We start from the raw sequence: 22,297 nt of genomic DNA on the forward strand, positions 1-22,297 counted from the left end.
GCTGTCTGTGTGGGTGGACCATTTCAGTTTGTCCGTGATGTGTACGCCGAGGAACTTAAAACTTTCCACCTCCTCCACTACTGTCCCGTCGATGTGGATAGGGGGCTGCTCCCTCTGCTGTTTCCTCATCTCCTTTGTTTTGTTGACATTGAGTGTGAGGTTATTTTCCTGACACCACACTCCGAGGGCCCTCACCTCCTCCCTGTAGGCCGTCTCGTCGTTTTTGTTCAAGCCTACCACTGTAGTGTCGTCTGCAAACTTGATGATTGAGTTGGAGGCGTGCATGGCCACAGTCATGGGTGAACAGGGAGTACAGGAAGTACTTTATTAATAAGTGATAACTAGTCAGCTAGTTATTCACACATGTATTAATACGTTATAACTATTAAGCTGGTTATTCACGTAACTGAAGTCGGTACCTTCGATGTGACAACTTCTGTTTGTAGAGTACGAACCATTTGGGCTACAAGCTAATGTGAAAAGGGAAGATTCTCATGAACACCATGGCGTTCTCTGTTTTGCTCTACAACCCCCACAAGAGTCACTGGACTCATCTGAAGGTAACTGCTTTAAAAAATAAATGAAAGTATAGAGGTTTGGTGCCTACCCCAAAAAAGTGTAAAAAGAAAACGATATATGAATTAATATATGTATAGAAATATATATTTCCTGTGCTTTCTAATATTGGTCAGACACTTCAAAACCTTATTCCTTATGATTTATTATTTGACTGTCTTTTTTGCCATTCATGAATGTGTTATTCAATGTGATTCTATGGGCTATAGCAGTAAAGGCCAAATCAAATAGTTTTTGGAAAATAATTGGACTTGTGTCTCTTAAAACAATCCCCCATCCTCCAAAGTCTTAGACTTTTAATAATTAATGCCCCCCATTCTGCTAATTGACTAAAATGTGCAGCAGAGGTGAGGTAGCTCTTGTGATGAGGTATCCCTGCCATAATCAGTGTCACCCTCGGTCCAATAGTAACAACCTGCTTGGACAATTGGTTAAGATGTTGATTTTCCACACAGGATACCGGGGTTCAGATCCCACCTGTGACAGAGTCATGATTCAGAGGTGCAGGGATGACTAGTTTAGGGGTGAGGATTGTATTGAGGTTGAGGCCCTAATGGAAGTTGTACTCACAAAAATGACAGTAGAGCTGTGCTTAGGTTCACTTTGAATGTTGATGCTGTATTGGGGCCTTATTAGGGCCCTGGAGGAAATCCTTTGTGTGTCTCCAACACCTTTAATTGGTAGAATTCCTTAGAGTTTTGGATGTCACTCAAAGAACAAAGATTGAGTTTTGCTGATGTAATATGTGTGTGTGTGTGTGTGTGTGTGTTTGTGTGTGTGTGTGTTCTTGTTCGATACCTTTAATTGGTAGAGTGATGTGTCATTATTACAGAGCCTTGCATGTTAGTGCTGACAGGTCCCCCTGGAATCTGAGACAATAACAAACTATACAAACAATATGATTGGGTCAGAATACTGTGCAAGGTGATGTCCGGCAAACATTATGTGTCCCAATGTTGTAACTGTCTCCCTCAACTTGAATCATGATTTCATAATTCAGCTCAGATGGACATTTGTACAAGTCTATGGAATGTTCCTACGGTATACCGTGAGCGCATACTGCATAAAGATATGCCATCTTTTCAACTGTCCGACAGTCAATTTTCTTATGCACTGGCAAAATGACATATGCCGTGACGTTTCCTGTAGTTTTACGAGGTCATCCTTCCGAATCTTATTTCATTGTCTTGACTATTGGAAGTCTAAAGAAATTCTGAGTGTTTGTGTTTGAGTGGCATCTAACAATCACCAATAGTTTCCTTTCTTATGATAGCTAGCTTGTTGTTGAACATTTTTCAGAAACAAAACCTCAGTTTGGAGCTCCACCTATGCAAAGTGGCAACCTGTCACCAGTTCCCAGAACCTTTATAAAACCTTATGAAAGGGTTCTATATGGCACCATGAATGTTTCAATTAGAACCTTACGATCATGGTTCTTTATACCTTTAACTGTCTCTTCTTGAAAAACATGTTGAAAAAATGATTTAATCTTAAATTCCTATTACTAACAACTCAAATGGGAATTTCCAATAGTTTATTTTCAACTTTATGTTCATTTTGGAAATAACTGAACTCTACCAGGCAGTTCATTAATATCAAGATAGTCATACCAGCTATGCCATATTACTTAATGTTCAGCCTACATTTGGAGTTAATATATGTGACATGTTTCAGTAAACTAGGCATATGTCGCGGATCACAGGAGAGCCGTTTGAACGTAAACTTTTTTACCAATTGCGTTCTCGAACATGTGAACTTTCATGTGCCTACTTGGTTTAGCCACAGAAAAAGCCCACAAATTTCCTGCTCGCCATGATTGGCTGAGATAATGAGTGGGCTGGACATGCCGAGAGATGAGTTTGGATTGGTCTGCCATATAGTACACTACTGTCAATTTGAGCTGGTCTGTATGTCCAGTTAATATCCCTAAGGAGGCTTTTCATTTTTGTTATCGCGTAGTAAAACTGCATAAGCCAATTTAAAGTGTACTGTTAGCTAGCTGACGTTAGCTGGTTGGCTGGCTCGCTAACGTTATGTGTAAGCTCTCCACTTTCTGGGTCAGTGGAATTTGAGTATGATAGCTATTGACATGGAGAAAACACCTGTCTCTGGATTACATCTTCAAACTAAGGGCAACAATGGCATCCGACAGGAGATGTGTCCATCAATGACGTATATGGGTCTGATAGTCTAGCTAGCTACAATTTCAGATATTTCACCTTTCAAATGTTTACATAAAGTGGTTTCATTTCAAGTTAAAGTGTACTGTTAGCTAGCTAACGTTAGCCTTCTGGCTCGCTAGCTAACATTACGTGTACTATCTTATTATTCATATCTCAGACCCATTTGCTTAACTAGTTATTGCCTAATGTCAGCTAGCTAACATTGAACCTGGTTGGTTGTTAACATCTGAACCTGCAGATTCATGCAGAGTAGTAACGTCATGAGTTGGTATTATGGCTCATTGTTAAGCTAGCTAGCTACATGTCTTAACAAAAGACTCCACTATGCAACAATTTGTTTCAATAGAATGTCATCGCAACAACTGTTGATAGACGTACTAGCTGGTAAATTCACTCTGGCTATCTACTCCGATTTCAGACCACCGGAAAGATAGTCTAGCTTGCTACTTTTTTATATATTACACCTTTCAAATTTTGACAGAGAGTGGTTTCATGTCAAGTTATACCCTCCTGTTGTGTTTGTTTCTTGTTAATTTGTTCTGCGTTCCAGGTCCAAAATGACCACCCCGTTATAGCTGTTTATAAATCCATTATAATACATATATTATCACCTATTGTTGTGTTAGAACTTGTGAACATTACAAGTTTTGAACTTCTATTTATGGCCTGTCGGCCTCATTGACCTGAGCTCATACAACTAGTTTCTGAGTAAAAAAAGCATCATGTATGGATAATTTTGACGACAACAAATACTCAGATGAAACATATTGTACTATTTATCACAGTCAACTTTGTGTAAAAGTTTAACAAGGACTCTCTCCTCCTCACCAGTGTCATGATCAAAGATTTGATCAAGAGCCTCACATACTGTATATCGTTTGGTCATTGTGCTGCCACAGAATGGATCGTTAGCAAGGCCTCAAAAAAGTTTTTTACCAGAGCTGCGAGAAAAGTTCTATATATTTTTGAAACTATTGTTTGGGAGAATGCCAACAGGTGTGCTTCCCGTGGAGGAAAGATTCCATTGGGGAAAGGTTCCCGTGGGGGTTGCCATGGAAGCCAAGAAGGGGAGTGAAGTGTGTGTGTGTGTGTGTGTGTGTGTGTGTGTGTGTGTGTGTGTGTGTGTGTGTGTGTGTGTGTGTGTGTGTGTGTGTGTGTGTGTGTGTGTGTGTGCTCAAACACAAATGCATGTGGTGGTCTGGGAGAGGAAGTGTGTCCATTCAATGAATGCGCATGTGCCAGATCTCAATTTTATACACAAATTGTAGTCTCACCCACTCACAGGTGTACAAAAGTTAAAGCAAACACCCAAAATGTAATGAAATTCATCAAAATATATTTTATGTGTTCAGATGCCCTGTGTGGACAAAGTCATGGAGCCTTATGACAATTAGATTAAGTTAGCTAGCTAACATTATCTGGTTGGCTTGGTAGCTAACATTACGTGTATGTTCTCATTATTCATATCTTTATTCGTATCAAATTTTGATTTGATTCAATATGACATATGACAAAATGTATTTTTTATTACAATTACAATTACCTACGTCGTCGTATATGGACGGAGGTGAGGACCAAAACGCACCATGGTAAGTGTACATAATGTTTAATCAAACACAACAGAACACTGGAACAATACAATAAACGTGAATAAACGAAACAGTCCCGTGTGGTAACAAACACTGACACCGAAGACAAACACCCACAACTCAAAAGTGAAACCAGGCTACCTAAGTATGATTCCTAATCAGGGACAACGATTGACAGCTGCTTCTGATTGAGAACCATACTAGGCCGAACACAGAAATCCCAAATTCTAGAAAAACGAACCTAGACAACCCACTCAACTCACGCCCTGACCATACTAAAACAAAGATAAAATAACAGGACTAAGGTCAGAACGTGACAGTACCCCCCCCCCCCCCCCCGCCCCCAAAGGTGCTCCAGCCGCAAAACCTAAACCTATAGGGGAGGGTCTGGGTGGGAGTCTGTCCGCGGAGGCGGCTCTGGCGGGGGACGTGGACCCCACTCCACTATAGTCTTTGTCCGCCTCCTCCACCGCCTCCGTGGCCTCTTTCGAGTGGCGACCCTCGCCGCCGACCTCAGACCGGGGACCCTAGCAATGGGTCCCGAATGGACGGGACATTCCGGCAGCACCGGAGTGAAAGACGACTCCGGCAGCAGGACAGGTGGGAGACAAACACCCACCACTCAAAAGTGAAACCAGGCTACCTAAGTATGATTCTCAATCAGGGACAACGATTGACAGCTGCCTCTGATTGAGAACCATACTAAGCCGAACACAGAAATCCCAAATTATAGAAAAACGAACATAGACAACCCACCCAACTCACGCCCTGACCATACTAAAACAAAGATATAATAACAGAACTAAGGTCAGAACGTGACAGACAGGCCTTACTTTAATTTTGATTCATTAATCCGATGGGTCATGAAATGTGGTTGTCAACAATTCAAACATATTTTTCACCTACAATAATTATATTTAAATCCAATTAAATGCAATCTATTCTTAGTCCACCATATTTTTTACTGACATATCAACCACCTGGTTAAGCACATTTTGACAAAATTCTTGTTTTTACATTTTACATTTTAACTATTTATTTTCATATTCCTCTGAGACATGATTGTGTTGAGGCACAGATCTGGGGAAAGGTGCCAAAACATCTCTGCAGCATTGAAGGTCCACAAGAACACATTGGCCTCTATCATTCTGAAAAGGAAGCAGTATGTAACCACCAAGACTCTTCCTACAGCTGGCCGCCCGGCCAAACTGATCAATCTGTGGAGAAGGGCCTTGGCCAGGGATGGGAGAACCTTTCAGAAGGACAAACATCTCTGCAGCACTCCACCAATTAGGCCTTTATAGTATAGTGGCCAGACGGAAGCCACTACACAGTAAAAGGCACACGACAGCCCGCATGGAGTTTGCCAAAAAGCACCTAAATGACTCTCAGACCATGAGAATCAAGAATCTGCGGCCTGAAGAAACCAAGATTGAACTCTTTGGCCTGAATGTCAAGAGTCACATCTGGTGGAAACCTGGCACCATCCCTACGATGAAGCATGGTTGTGGCAGCATCGTGCTGTGGGGATGATTTTCAGCGGCAGGGACTGGGACACTAGTCAGGATCGAGGGGAAGATCATTTGGTCTTGATATCTGTTGACCGCTATGTTGCTGTGTGTGATATCTTATTGTACCACTCTAAAATAACAACAAGAAGAATGATGTTTTGTATATCTATTACCTGGTGTTGTTGTATCATATACCGTGCTGCTATTATAAAAAACTATGTTAATGTATATTAAGGAAGTAGTTGTTTGAAAGACTGTTTTATTGTTGAAGGATTAACCTGGGGTAAAATAATTGACGTTGTAAGAACAATGGTTGTCCCGTGCTCTATTATTATAACACTTTACATGAAAATCTTTGTGGTGGCCAGATCACAGGCCAGAAAGGTATTTTCAAAAGAGGCTGCCAGTGTGTCTGGTGTTAAAACTGTACAGGCAAATAAGTCTGAGAGAAAAGCAGCAAAAACTATATGTATTGTTGTTTTCAACTATCTCATTTGTTGGATTCTATTTTCTACTCTCGTTCTTTTGTAGTTTTTAAGTGACAATTTCTCATTGGTCTTCTGCCACTAACTAATTATTTTATCAATCCAAACATTTTTTGTTTTATTTTATGTATGGTTCAAAGTGACAGCTAAACATGTCTTAACTCTGATCTTAAGGCGTTCATTGTTCCTAAGTTTATATTTCCCAGTTTGAAAAACAGATTTAATATAGTTTTGTAATACAATTATTGTAATTGCTTCTTTCATGTAACAATACACTGACATGACTTATCTCAGTGTTTTCATCATAGGTACAGGTGGTGTTGATACGGAATGATTTGACTGGATTGGATTGGAATGATTTGGAGTAGGCAACAAAAGGAGTAAGCTTGTTTTTGTATGTTCCAAATACAAAAGACTGTGGTTGTTCCATGTTATTTCATGATAAATAGTATGTAATTATTCTAAAAGTACATTTTGAGGAAGTCATGTATCATTCTGTATGTTGTTAAACATCACCCTATAGTGGCTTAATTAGGACACAAGTGCAGTGAAGTTGAAATGCACAATACTGCATGATATGAGATAACGTCCAGTTCTCACTAAATGGTGTATTGTAGTAGTTGATGGTAAAATGTAAGAATATACAATTAGGGGTAAAACGTAGTAATAGCATTCAGTAATACATCATTTGTAAGGCATTTACAGTTTGTTAACAATTTGTTAATCATTACCCACACAATTGTTAAATGTTAGTCAGCTAGTAATTCTCACATTTAAAAATAACTACTCTATGCAATAATTATTAAAAAGAACAGTGCAGGAGACCACAGCAGACAGTTCAACCTCAACATTCTGGTTATGAACACTACCACTACTCTCACTACCACCACTCTCACTATCACTACTCTCACTACCACTACTCTGACTATCACTACTCTCACTACCACTACTCTCACTATCACTACTCTCACTACTACATACTGGTTATGAACAGTACCACTACTCTCACTACATCACTGCTGCCAGGTCAGGGGTCACACCAGAGCAGCTCTGTCAGATGCTGTTCAGGGGTCGCAGCTTTGTCAGATGCTGCCAGGTCAGGGGTCACACCAGAGCAGCTCTGTCAGATGCTGTTGAGTCTGAATGAATATAGAGATTAGTAAGACTTTATAATAAGCCATTTATAATGGATTAGTAAATATTTTATTCATCGTTCATTTAACATTACTCACAGATTTGTTTTAGTAAGCGAATTATTCAAACATTTATAAACAACTTTTATGGTATGTATTAATGTTTTCTAAGATCATTCATAAGATGTTTAATAAATGTCCTTACAAACCATGTACATATCATTTGTAAAGTCTTAAATCTAAAGTGAGGACTATTTATACTTTATAAGTGTTTTGAGTGACCAGTGTAATTTATCACAAAAAGATGGACATGTTGTGGTAGTGTGCTGAAGAAGTAATGTTTTGTCTGAATGTGCTAACATTCGTGTTTGCTGGCCTTGACTACCAAAACCAAAACGTGGATAGTTGTCACTCATTAGAGCAGTTCACAGACTGCTTACAGGGTAAGGGAACCAATATCTAAATACATAATTTAACTGAACATTACGTTTAAAGGGTTACTACCTGGAGAAATGACATTCTAGTCCTGCCAGCCCATGTCCTTGAAGTCGATGTAGAGGCGGTGGGGCCTACACGCGTTTCTGGACAGTAGTGGAGAAGGTGGAAAGTTTTAAGTTCCTCGGCGTACACGTTAATCGGTGGACTTTGTCATTGACCTTCCCCCCTCCCAGTGGAACACCACCATTCTCATCATTGTGGACATGTTTCCCAAAGCTTGTCGCCTCTTTCCACTGCCTTGGCTCCCGTCGGCCATGCAAACCGCGGAGGCTCTTTTAACTCACAATCTTCGGGCACTACGGGATCCCAGCAGACATTGTGTCAGACCGTGCCCTCAGTTCACCTCACACGTATGGAAGGGGTTCATGGAACGCCTGGGGGTCACGGTCAGTCTCACCTCCGGGTACTGTCTTCAAGCAAATGGGCGGGTGGAGAGGGTCAATCAAGAAGTGGGCATGTTCCTGAGGTGTACTGTCAGGACCGGCTGGGGGAGTGGGCAGATTTTCTACCTTGGGCTGAGTACAAGCAGAATTCCATACGCCACTCCTTCACTAAACTCACTCCTTTCAAGTGTGTATTTGGATATCAGCTAGCCCAGGCACCTTGGCATCCGAGTCAGAACGAGGACCCAGCGTGGAAGAGTGGTTTCGGCATGCTGAGGAAATCTGGAACGCTGTGCACACTCGTCTCCAGCGGGCCGTGCGTCAGCACAAGGAACAGGCCAACCGCCACTGCAGTGAGGTGCCTGGTTTCTCTCCAGGAGACCCGGTCTGGCTCTCCTGGTACTGCTGCTCATTCCGTTCACCCGTTCCGGAGGTCTACATCATCAAATGGATCATTGCCACCAACCACAGACTGTTTTGTCTCATTACGCACACCTGGTTCCCATTCCCCCTGATACGAATGTATAAATATGTGCCCTCTGTTCCCCATTGCCCTTGTTGATTATTGTTCCATGTCCGTTGGTCTTGTGAGAACCTGTGCTCTGTTGTATTGGCTTGCTTGTTACCATGTTAGTTTGCACTTGTTATTACTGGTCTCGTCCGGTGTAGTTACACCTCACTCTTTGTTTGGGTTACAGCCCTGTGTTATAATTATATATATATACAGTGGGGCAAAAAAGTATTTAGTCAGCCACCAATTGTGCAAGTTCTCCCACTTAAAAAGATGAGAGAGGCCTGCAATTTTCATCATAGGTACACTTCAACTATGACAGACAAAATGAGGAAAAACAATCCAGACAATCACATTGTAGGATATTTAATGAATTTGTTTGCAAATTATGGTGGAAAATAAATATTTGGTCACCTACAAACAAGCAAGATTTCTGGCTCTCACAGACCTGTAACTTCTTCTTTAAGAGGCTCCTCTGTCCTCCACTCGTTACCTGTATTAATGGCACCTGTTTGAACTTGTTATCAGTATAAAAGACACCTGTCCACAACCTCAAACAGTCACACTCCAAACTCCACTATGGCCAAGACCAAAAAGCTGTCAAAGGACACAAGAAACAAAATTGTAGACCTGCACCAGGCTGGGAAGACGGAATCTGCAATAGGTATGCAGCTTGGTTTGAAGAAATCAACTGTGGGAGAAATTATTAGGAAATGGAAGACATACAAGACCACTGATAATCTCCCTCGATCTGGGGCTCCACGCAAGATCTCACCCCATGGGGTCAAAATGATCACAAGAATGGTGAGCAAAAATCCCAAAACCACACGGGGGGACCTAGTGAATGACCTGCAGAGAGCTGGGACCAAAGTAACAAAGCCTACCATCAGTAACACACTACGCCGCCAGGGACTCAAATCCTGCAGTGCCAGACGTGTCCCCCTGCTTAAGCCAGTACATGTCCAGGCCCGTCTGAAGTTTGCTAGAGAGCATTTGGATGATCCAGAAGAAGATTGGGAGAATGTCATATGGTCAGATGAAACCAAAATATATCTTTTTGGTAAAAAGTCAATTAGTCGTGTTTGCAGGACAAAGAATGCTGAGTTGCATCCAAAGAATACCATACCTACTGTGAAGCATGGGGGTGGAAACGTCATGCTTTGGGGCTGTTTTTCTGCAAAGGGAGCAGGACGACTGATCCGTGTAAAAGAAAGAATGAATGGGGCCATGCATCGTGAGATTTTGAGTGAAAACTTCCTTCCATCAGCAAGGGCATTGAAGATGAAAGGTGGCTGGGTCTTTCAGCATGACAATGATCCCAAACACACCACACGGGCAACAAAGGAGTGGCTTCGTAAGAAGCATTTCAAGGTCCTGGAGTGGCCTAGCCAGTCTCCAGATCTCAACCCCATAGAAAATCTTTGGAGGGAGTTGAAAGTCTGTGTTGCCCAGCAACAGCCCCAAAACATCACTGCCCTAGAGGAGATCTGAATGGAAAAATGTGCCAAAATACCAGCAACAGTGTGTGAAAACCTTGTGAAGACTTACAGAAAACGTTTGATCTCTTTCATTGCCCTCAAAGGGTATATAACAAAGTATTGAGATAAACTTTTGTTATTGACCAAATACTTATTTTCCACCATAATTTGCAAATAAATTCATTAAAAATCCTACAATGTGATTTTCTGGATTTTTCTTCTCATTTTGTCTGTCATAGTTGAAGTGTACCTATGATGAAAATTAAAGGCCTCACTCATCTTTTTAAGTGGGAGAACTTTGGTTGTGGCACAATTGGTAGATGACTAAATACTTTTTTGCCCCACTGTATATGTTTGTTTTGGGCTTCGTCCCCGTCAAGTCCATGACGTACACTATTTTGGGTAGATGTCACGTTCTGACCATCGTTCGTATGTGTTTTCCTTGTTTTAGTGTTGGTCAGGACGTGAGCTGGGTGGGCATTCTATGTTGTGTGTCTGGTTTGTCTATTTCTATGTTTGGCCTGATATGGTTCTCAATCAGAGGCAGGTGTTAGTAATTGTCTCTGATTGGGAACCATATTTACGTAGCCTGTTTTGTGTTGGGTTTTGTGGGTGATTGTTCCTGTCTCTGTGTTTGTTGCACCAGATAGGGCTGTTTCAGTTTTCTCACATTTCTTGTTTTGTAGATTGTTCATTGTTCATCTTTATTAAAGATGTCTACAACTAACCACGCTGCGTTTTGGTCCGCCTCTCTTTCCCCAGAAGAAAACTGTTACAGAATCACCCACCAACCAAGGAACAAGCGGCGTGGTAAACAGAGGCAGCAGCAACAGCAGCAGCAGGAGAAGCGACTGGTACAGCAGGAGCAACAGCAGCAGCAGCAAAAGCAGCAGCAGGAGGAGCAACAGCAGCAGCAGCAGAAGCAGCAGTGGGAGAGGCTGCACTACTTGGAGAGATGGACTTGGGAGGAGATTCTAGACGGGAAAGGACCCGGGGCAGAGCCAGGGGAATTTTGCCGCCCCAAAGCCGAGCTGGAGGCAGCAAAAGCAGAGAGGCGGCATTATGAGGCGCTAGCACGGCAGAGCGGATGGAAGCCCGAGAGTCAGCCCCAAAAATGTATTGGGGGTGGCACAGGGAGAGTGTGGCAGAGTCAGGAGTCAGACCTGAGCCAACTCCCCCTGTTTATCGTAAGGAGCCGGTGTTGGAGGTGAGCGAAGCAGAGACGGTGAAGGAGTTAATGGGGAGATTGGAGGAGAGAGAGATGAGGGAGTTGCTGTGTTGGTGCGTGAGACACGGAATTCGCCCGACGGAGCGTGTCGAGGATTTGATGACACCTGGGTCAGCTCTCCATACTTGTCCTGAGGTGCGTGCTAGTCGGCTGGTGAAGATGGTGCCAGCCTCACGCACCAGGCCTCCTGTGCACCTCCCTAGCCTTGTACGTCCTGTGCCAGCTCAGCGCTACAGTGCGCCTAGCAGGGCTAACCGTGTCGGGCGTGGTACTGGTCAGGCACCGTGCTATGCGGTGGAACGCACGGTGTCCCCAGTACGCGTGCTTAGCCCGGTACGCTACATCTCAGCTCCTCACATCTGCCGGGCTAAACTGAAGATCCAGCCAGGGCGGTTGGTGCCAGCCCTGCTCTCAAGATCTCCAGTACCCTTTCACGGTCCGGTCCATCCAGTGCCACCTACACACACCAGCCCTCTGGTGGCAGCTTCCCGCACCAGGCTTCCTGTGCGTGTCCTCGGCCCAGTACCACCAGTGCCAGCACCACGCGTCAGGTGTACAGTGCGCCTCGCCTCTCCAGCGCTGCCGGAGCTTTTCTCCTCTCCTGCGCTGTCGGAGTCTCCCGCCTGTTCAGCGCTGCCAGAGCTTTCCTCCTCTACAGCGCTGTTGAAGTCTCCCGCCTGTTCGGAGCAGCCAGAGCTGCCAGTCTGCATGGAGCAGCCAGAGCTGTCAGTCGACAAGGAGCTGCCAGCCAGCATGGAGCAGCCAGAGCTGCCAGTCTGCATGAAGCAGCCAGAGCTGTCAGTCTGCAAGGAGCTGCCAGTCTGCAAGGAGCTGTCAGTCTGCAAGGAGCTGTCAGTCTGCATGGAGCTGCCAGTCTGCAAGGAGCTACCAGTCTGCAAGGAGCTGCCAGTCTGCAAGGAGCTGCCAGTCTGCAAGGAGCTGTCAGTCTGCATGGAGCAGCCAGAGCTGCCAGTCTGCATGGAGCAGCCAGAGCTGTCAGTCTGCATGGAGCTGCCAGTCGGCACGGATCTGCCAGAGCTGTCAGCCTACATGGAGCAGCCAGAGCCGCCAGTCAGCATGGAGCATCCAGATCCGCCAGTCAGCCAGACTCTTCCAGATCCGCCAGTCAGCCAGACTCTTCCAGATCTGCCAGTCAGCCAGACTCTTCCAGATCTGCCAGTCAGCCAGACTCTTCCAGATCTGCCAGTCAACCAGACTCTTCCAGATCCGCCAGTCAACCAGACTCTTCCAGTGCTGTCAGTCTGCCCAGCGCCGCCAGAGCTGTCAGCCTACATGGAGCAGCCAGAGCCGCCAGTCAGCATGGAGCATCCAGATCCGCCAGTCAGCCAGACTCTTCCAGATCAGCCAGTCAACCAGACTCTTCCAGATCTGCCAGTCAGCCAGACTCTTCCAGATCCGCCAGTCAGCCAGACTATTCCAGATCCGCCAGTCAGCCAGACTCTTCCAGATCCGCCAGTCAGCCAGACTCTTCCAGATCCGCCAGTGAGCCAGACTCTTCCAGATCCGCCAGTCAGCCAGACTCTTCCAGATCCGCCAGTCAGCCAGACTCTTCCAGATCTGCCAGTCAACCAGACCCTTCCAGATCTGCCAGTCAACCAGACTCTTCCAGATCCGCCAGTCAACCAGACTCTTTCAGATCCGCCAGTCAACCAGACTCTTCCAGTGCCGTCAGTCTGCCCAGCGCCGCCAGTGCCGCCAGTCTGCCAGGATCAGTTAGATCCGCCAGGATCCGCCAGTCTGCCAGGATCCACCAGTCTGCCAGGATCCGCCAGTCAGCCAGGATCTGCCAGAACTGCCAGTCAGCCGGGATCCGCCAGTCAGCCGGGATCCGCCAGTCTGCCGGGATCCGCCAGTCCGCCGGGATCCGCCATTCAGCCAGGATCCGCCAGTCAGCCAGGGTCTGCCAGAGCCGTCATCGGCCAGGATCCGCCAGTCAGCCAGGATCTGCCAGAACTGCCATTCAGCCGGGATCCGCCAGTCAGCCGGGATCCGCCAGTCTGCCGGGATCCGCCAGTCCGCCGGGATCCGCCATTCAGCCAGGATCCGCCAGTCAGCCAGGGTCTGCCAGAGCCGTCATCGGCCAGGATCCGCCATTCAGCCAGGATCCGCCATTCAGCCAGGATCCGCCAGAACTGCCAGTCTGCCTGGATCCGCCAGTCAGCCAGGATCCGCCAGTCAGCCAGGGTCTGCCAGAGCCGTCAGTCTGCCAGGATCCGTCAGTCTGCCAGGATTCGCCATTCAGCCAGGATCTGCCAGTCAGCCAGGATCTGCCGGAACCACCAGCCAGCCAGGATCTGCTATATCCATCAACCTGCCGGAGCTTCCTCTCAGTCCTGAGCTTCCTCTCAGTCCTGAGCTTCCTCTTGAGCTTCCCCTCAGTCCTGAGCTTCCCCTCAGTCCCGTGCTACCCCTCAGTCCTGAGCTACCTCAGTCTGGAGCTGCCCCTCAGTCCAGTGGGGCCCGTTGTTAGGTTTCCTAGGCCAAGGTTAGCGGCGAGGATCCCCACTCAAGGGACGCTAAGGAGGTGGACTAAGACAATTATGGAGTGGGGTCCACGTCCAGCGCCAGAGCCGCCACCGCGGACAGATGCCCACCCAGACCCTCCCCTATAGGTTTAGGTTGTGCGTTCGGAGTCCGCACCTTGGGGGGGGGGGGGGGGGTACTGTCACGTTCTGACCATCGTTCGTATGTGTTTTCCTTGTTTTAGTGTTGGTCAGGACGTGAGCTGGGTGGGCATTCTATGTTGTGTGTCTGGTTTGTCTATTTCTATGTTTGGCCTGATATGGTTCTCAATCAGAGGCAGGTGTTAGTCATTGTCCCTGATTGGGAACCATATTTAGGTAGCCTGTTTTGTGTTGGGTTTTGTGGGTGATTGTTCCTGTCTCTGTTTGTTGCACCAGATAGGGCTGTTTCGGTTTTCTCACATTTCATGTTTTGTAGATTGTTCATTGTTCATCTTTATTAAAGATGTCTACAACTAACCACGCTGCGTTTTGGTCCGCCTCTCTTTCCCCAGAAGAAAACTGTTACAGAATCACCCACCAACCAAGGACCAAGCGGCGTGGTAAACAGAGGCAGCAGCAACAGCAGCAGCAGGAGAAGCGACAGGTGCAGCAGGAGCAACAGCAGCAGCAGCAAAAGCAGCAGCAGGAGGAGCAACAGCAGCAGCAGCAAAATCAGCAGTGGGAGAGGCTGCACTACTTGGAGAGATGGACTTGGGAGGAGATTCTAGACGGGAAAGGACCCTGGGCAGAGCCAGGGGAATATTGCCGCCCCAAAGCCGAGCTGGAGGCAGCAAAAGCAGAGAGGCGGCATTATGAGGCACTTGCACAGCACAGCGGATGGAAGCCCGAGAGTCAGCCCCAAAAATGTATTGGGGGGGGCACAGGGAGAGTGTGGCAGAGTCAGGAGTCAGACCTGAGCCAACTCCCCCTGTTTATCGTAAGGAGCCGGTGTTGGAGGTGAGCGAAGCAGAGACGGTGAAGGAGTTAATGGGGAGATTGGAGGAGAGAGCGATGAGGGAGTTGCTGTGTTGGTGCGTGAGACACGGAATTCGCCCGACGGAGCGTGTCGAGGATTTGATGACACCTGGGTCAGCTCTCCATACTTGTCCTGAGGTGCGTGCTAGTCGGCTGGTGAAGATGGTGCCAGCCTCACGCACCAGGCCTCCTGTGCACCTCCCTAGCCTTGTACGTCCTGTGCCAGCTCAGCGCTACAGTGCGCCTAGCAGGGCTAACCGTGTCGGGCGTGGTACTGGTCAGGCACCGTGCTATGCGGTGGAACGCACGGTGTCCCCAGTACGCGTGCTTAGCCCGGTACGCTACATCTCAGCTCCTCACATCTGCCGGGCTAAACTGAAGATCCAGCCAGGGCGGTTGGTGCCAGCCCTGCTCTCAAGATCTCCAGTACCCTTTCACGGTCCGGTCCATCCAGTGCCACCTACACACACCAGCCCTCTGGTGGCAGCTTCCCGCACCAGGCTTCCTGTGCGTGTCCTCGGCCCAGTACCACCAGTGCCAGCACCACGCGTCAGGTGTACAGTGCGCCTCGCCTCTCCAGCGCTGCCGGAGCTTTTCTCCTCTCCTGCACTGTCGGAGTCTCCCGCCTGTTCAGCGCTGCCAGAGCTTTCCTCCTCTACAGCGCTGTTGAAGTCTCCCGCCTGTTCGGAGCAGCCAGAGCTGCCAGTCTGCATGGAGCAGCCAGAGCTGTCAGTCGACAAGGAGCTGCCAGCCAGCATGGAGCAGCCAGAGCTGCCAGTCTGCATGAAGCAGCCAGAGCTGTCAGTCTGCAAGGAGCTGCCAGTCTGCAAGGAGCTGTCAGTCTGCAAGGAGCTGTCAGTCTGCATGGAGCTGCCAGTCTGCAAGGAGCTACCAGTCTGCAAGGAGCTGCCAGTCTGCAAGGAGCTGCCAGTCTGCAAGGAGCTGTCAGTCTGCATGGAGCAGCCAGAGCTGCCAGTCTGCATGGAGCAGCCAGAGCTGTCAGTCTGCATGGAGCTGCCAGTCGGCACGGATCTGCCAGAGCTGTCAGCCTACATGGAGCAGCCAGAGCCGCCAGTCAGCATGGAGCATCCAGATCCGCCAGTCAGCCAGACTCTTCCAGATCCGCCAGTCAGCCAGACTCTTCCAGATCTGCCAGTCAGCCAGACTCTTCCAGATCTGCCAGTCAGCCAGACTCTTCCAGATCTGCCAGTCAACCAGACTCTTCCAGATCCGCCAGTCAACCAGACTCTTCCAGTGCTGTCAGTCTGCCCAGCGCCGCCAGAGCTGTCAGCCTACATGGAGCAGCCAGAGCCGCCAGTCAGCATGGAGCATCCAGATCCGCCAGTCAGCCAGACTCTTCCAGATCAGCCAGTCAACCAGACTCTTCCAGATCTGCCAGTCAGCCAGACTCTTCCAGATCCGCCAGTCAGCCAGACTATTCCAGATCCGCCAGTCAGCCAGACTCTTCCAGATCCGCCAGTCAGCCAGACTCTTCCAGATCCGCCAGTGAGCCAGACTCTTCCAGATCCGCCAGTCAGCCAGACTCTTCCAGATCCGCCAGTCAGCCAGACTCTTCCAGATCTGCCAGTCAACCAGACCCTTCCAGATCTGCCAGTCAACCAGACTCTTCCAGATCCGCCAGTCAACCAGACTCTTTCAGATCCGCCAGTCAACCAGACTCTTCCAGTGCCGTCAGTCTGCCCAGCGCCGCCAGTGCCGCCAGTCTGCCAGGATCAGTTAGATCCGCCAGGATCCGCCAGTCTGCCAGGATCCACCAGTCTGCCAGGATCCGCCAGTCAGCCAGGATCTGCCAGAACTGCCAGTCAGCCGGGATCCGCCAGTCAGCCGGGATCCGCCAGTCTGCCGGGATCCGCCAGTCCGCCGGGATCCGCCATTCAGCCAGGATCCGCCAGTCAGCCAGGGTCTGCCAGAGCCGTCATCGGCCAGGATCCGCCAGTCAGCCAGGATCTGCCAGAACTGCCATTCAGCCGGGATCCGCCAGTCAGCCGGGATCCGCCAGTCTGCCGGGATCCGCCAGTCCGCCGGGATCCGCCATTCAGCCAGGATCCGCCAGTCAGCCAGGGTCTGCCAGAGCCGTCATCGGCCAGGATCCGCCATTCAGCCAGGATCCGCCATTCAGCCAGGATCCGCCAGAACTGCCAGTCTGCCTGGATCCGCCAGTCAGCCAGGATCCGCCAGTCAGCCAGGGTCTGCCAGAGCCGTCAGTCTGCCAGGATCCGTCAGTCTGCCAGGATTCGCCATTCAGCCAGGATCTGCCAGTCAGCCAGGATCTGCCGGAACCACCAGCCAGCCAGGATCTGCTATATCCATCAACCTGCCGGAGCTTCCTCTCAGTCCTGAGCTTCCTCTCAGTCCTGAGCTTCCTCTTGAGCTTCCCCTCAGTCCTGAGCTTCCCCTCAGTCCCGTGCTACCCCTCAGTCCTGAGCTACCTCAGTCTGGAGCTGCCCCTCAGTCCAGTGGGGCCCGTTGTTAGGTTTCCTAGGCCAAGGTTAGCGGCGAGGATCCCCACTCAAGGGACGCTAAGGAGGTGGACTAAGACAATTATGGAGTGGGGTCCACGTCCAGCGCCAGAGCCGCCACCGCGGACAGATGCCCACCCAGACCCTCCCCTATAGGTTTAGGTTGTGCGTTCGGAGTCCGCACCTTGGGGGGGGGGGGGGGGTACTGTCACGTTCTGACCATCGTTCGTATGTGTTTTCCTTGTTTTAGTGTTGGTCAGGACGTGAGCTGGGTGGGCATTCTATGTTGTGTGTCTGGTTTGTCTATTTCTATGTTTGGCCTGATATGGTTCTCAATCAGAGGCAGGTGTTAGTCATTGTCCCTGATTGGGAACCATATTTAGGTAGCCTGTTTTGTGTTGGGTTTTGTGGGTGATTGTTCCTGTCTCTGTTTGTTGCACCAGATAGGGCTGTTTCGGTTTTCTCACATTTCATGTTTTGTAGATTGTTCATTGTTCATCTTTATTAAAGATGTCTACAACTAACCACGCTGCGTTTTGGTCCGCCTCTCTTTCCCCAGAAGAAAACCGTTACAGTAGAGAAATAAAACCCACCTATTTCGTATTCCTGCGCCTGTCTCCTATCATTATGCATCGTTACAACATTAGCTAAATATTTGCAACCAGTAGCCTCATTCATCATGCAGCAATGGTTTTGTTCACCTTCAGTATGCGTCTCCCGTTTTGTTTATCTACTTTTTCTCGTCATTAAACTTACCTTCTGTGTCTGACTCCTAGTGTGTACGTTACAGAATACTCCCTTAGAAAATATGGAAGCAGCAGAAGATAACAGCATCTTCCAATGTCACGCCCTGACCTGAGAGAGCCTTTTTATGCCTCTATTTTGGTTGGGTCAGGGTGTGATTTGGGTGGGCATTCTATGTTTCGTTTTCTATGTTTCTTTATTTCTATGTTTTGGCCGGGTATGGTTCTCAATCATGGACAGCTGTCTATCGTTGTCTCTGATTGGGAATCATACTTAGGTAGGCCTTTTTCCCTCCTTCAGTGTGGGTACTTGTCATTATTACTGTCACGCCCTGTCCTTAGATAGCTTTTATGTCTCTATTTTGGTTTGGTCAGGGTGTGATTTGGGTGGGCATTCTATGTTCATCCGGTGCCTCCGCCAAGAACACAGCCTCCAGTATGTCTCCCCAGCCTGGTGAATCCTGTGCCTGCACCCAGAACCAAGCCTCCAGTATGTCTCCCCAGCCTGGGGAGTCCTGTGCCTGCGCCCAGAACGAAGCCTCCAGTGATGATCAATGGCAAGAAGCCTCCAGTGATGATCCATGGCACGAAGCCTCCAGTGATGATGCATGGCAAGAAGCCTCCAGTGATAATCCATGGCAAGAAGCCTCCAGTGAGGATCCATGGCACAAAGCCTCCAGTGACGATCCATGGCACGAAGCCTCCAGTGATGATCCATGGCACGAAGCCTCCAGCGATGGCCTCCAGTCCGGATGCTCCAGCGACGGTCTCCAGTCCAGAGCCTCCAGCGACGGTCCCCAGTCCGTGGCACGCAACGAGGGTTCCCAGTCCGGGGCCCACAGAGAGTGTCCCCAGTCCGGGGTTGGCGGCGAGGGTCCCCACACTAGAGGCGCTACCAAAGTGGGGTGAGCCAGAGGTGGAGCGGGGTCTACGTCCCGCACCAGAGCCACACCACGGATAGATGCCCACCCGGACCCTCCCCTATAGGTTGAGGTTTTGCGGCCAGAGTCCGAACCTTTGGCGGGTGGTACAGTCACGCCCTGACCTGAGATAGCCTTTTTATGTCTCTATTTTGGTTTGGTCAGGGTGTGATTTGAGTGTGCATTCTATGTTTTGTTTTCCATGTTTCTTTATTTCTATGTTTTGGCTGGGTACGGTTCTCAATCAGGGACAGGTGTATATCGTTGTCTCTGATTGGGAATCATACTTAGGTAGCCCTTTTTCCCTGCTTCAGTGTGGGTAGTTGTCTTTGTTAGAGGTATCATAGCCCTGTTAAGCTTCACGATCGTTTTGTATAGTTTATTGTTTTTGTTGGGTACATTCTAATAAAAAGGAATATGGACGCTTACCACGCTGCACCTTGGTCCACTTCTTACGACGCCCGTGACATCCAGATGGTTGATGGACATAGTCATCTACTCCACCAACACTACGACCACCAGCGAGGTTCTCCATTCCTCTGACGGAGAGCCTCCTACCACTGGTCGTGACAGTGAGCCAGTCCCCCAGCCATCCCGAGCCGTCCGCCCAGGTCAGCGATGCCAGACTGTCCATTCCGGAGAAGTATGACAGTACTCCATCGAAATGTTGTGGCTTCCTACTACAGTGCTCCCTCTATTTCACCTGTCAGACGGGTGCCCTCACCACTTAGAGATCCAAAGTTGCCACTGTCATTTCCCTGCTGACCGGACGGTCGTTGGAATTGGCTATGACAGTCTGGGAGAGAGGAGAGGAGCTGGGTTCCTATGAGAGGGGCATAGCTCTGTTCAGGGCGGTCTTTGACCATTCTCCAGAGGTCCGAGAGGGAGGTGAAAAATTGTTCCTACTCCAGCAGGGTGCCCAGACCACTGTGGAGTACGCCCTCACCTTTCGGACTGTGGCAGCCTCCAGCGGATGTCATGAGCCGGCGCTCCACACTCTATTCCACGTTGGACTGCTTGAAGATATCCAGACAGAGTTGGGATGACAACATATCCTTGGACGCTCTCACCATGATGGCCTTCCGTCTGGATAACCGTCTTCAGGAACGCCGGTGTCCACCACACCTTTGCTGTATTGGTTTTGTTCACTTTCAGTACACTTCTCCTGTTTTGTTAAACCTGCTTGTTCTCATCATTAAACTTACCTTCTGCCCCTGCTTCCATACTCCAAGTGTATACGTTACAACCATTGATATGTTCTAGTCCATTATCACACCTTAAATCTCTTCTTATTGTGAGAAATTACACAGGTCACTCAAAACATTGATTAATTGTTTCAAAGTACAAATAGCTCTCACTTTAGATTAGGGACTGCAAAAATATTTAATTAGTAAATGGTTTACATATAAAACACTGTAAATGCTTTACAACTGGTTTATTACTGAACATTAAAATAACGTCTTAACAAATTAGGTCATAAATATTAATGCCCCAAAAATGACATTCACACAATCAGAGGATTTTGTGCAAGGTATTTTTAGTGTTACAATACAGAAGTTCGACTTTATTATAGATAGTCCTTGTGCCCAGGGTCTGGGGGCTACCGGTGAAGCTGTTGATATCAGGTATGAAGGTAAGACCCAGATGCAGACGATGTCGAATTAACAATGGTTTAATAATCCAACAGGGGCAGACAATATACAGGTCAAGGCAGGCAGGGGTCAGTAACCAGAGGTGGGGCAACGGTACTGGACGGCAGGCAGGCTCAGGGTCAGGGTAGGCAGGGGTCAATAATCCATAGATGGGCAAAGGCACAGGTCGTCAGGCAGGCACAGAGGCAGGACAGGCAAAGGTCAAAACCAGGAGGGCGAGAAAAAGAGAGACTGGGAAAAGCAGGAGCTGAAGCAAAATATCTGGTTGACAAACAAGACGAACTGGCAACAGACAAACAGAAAACACAGGTATAAATCCACAGGGGATAATGGAGAAGATGGGCGACACCTAAAGGGGGGTGGAGACAATCACAAAGACAGGTGAAACAGATCAGGGTGTGACAGTTGAGGAGATCTAACTTGATTAAATGGCTAATCGTGAATTATTCCTAAAGAGTTGTTGTTTTTTGTGTGAAATGTTATTTTAGAAGTGCGTTGGAGATAATTGATTCAACTAAATGAAATGGAAATTACATTTAGTCTTTTGCTGTTTAAATCAGAGAAAACAACACACCAGAAAAGGAAAACGTAATTCAGGGGTGATTGGGTCAGAATACAGTGTTGTTGTTCTGCCAATAAATAGTACTTGTTCCAATGATCTAACTGAGACAAATTCTCCCTCAACTTGAAGAAGTATAGTTCATAATTCAGTTCAGATGGACATTTCTAAACGTCTATGGAATGTTCATATGTAATGCCACTATTCATTTTGACTGCATGTGCTCTAGTGCATACCCCATAAGGCCCTACAAAGACAAAACACAGTTACTACGTAATTTATTTTACTGCAAAATCTGACTTATTTTTCTGTCTATACAGTACTTTCTGATACACCATTATATATTCGGATCAAATGGCTTGTTCCTGTGTCAGGAAACGAGTACCACATTAATCAGATAATATACTTGGCCGTTGAAACAGATCATATTCATAGATACGTTTTGCCTTTGTAGGGCAGCATCAACTTATGCTATTTCATCAACTTCCCTACTGTCACATTTCCTACACACTGACTAGCTGACGTGGTGTGCCGTCATGTCTCCTGAGGTTGTGGAATATGGTCCAAACTGAGCACTGTCATCACCTAAACCAGTTAGTCAGCACATTTATCATATTTCCTTTGAAAAATAGCCTTTGAGTGACCAAAGCATCACTCATAACATGTTTCCCCATTAAAATGCTAGGTTGAGTAAATGTTCCCTTTCTTTCATCTCTAACCATCAGTAAGGTTGAAGGACAGGCAGGTGGGCACAGAAACATCCAATCCTGTCATACATTATATCATGCTTTCACAACTGATTTGTTTATCCAACCATTTGTTCAATTCTGTGCTCACATGCGCACATGTGTGTGTGTGTGTGTGTGTG

The sequence above is a fragment of the Oncorhynchus clarkii genome, chromosome 22 (genome assembly GCF_045791955.1).
Source record: "Oncorhynchus clarkii lewisi isolate Uvic-CL-2024 chromosome 22, UVic_Ocla_1.0, whole genome shotgun sequence".
Classification (NCBI taxonomy): domain Eukaryota; kingdom Metazoa; phylum Chordata; class Actinopteri; order Salmoniformes; family Salmonidae; genus Oncorhynchus; species Oncorhynchus clarkii.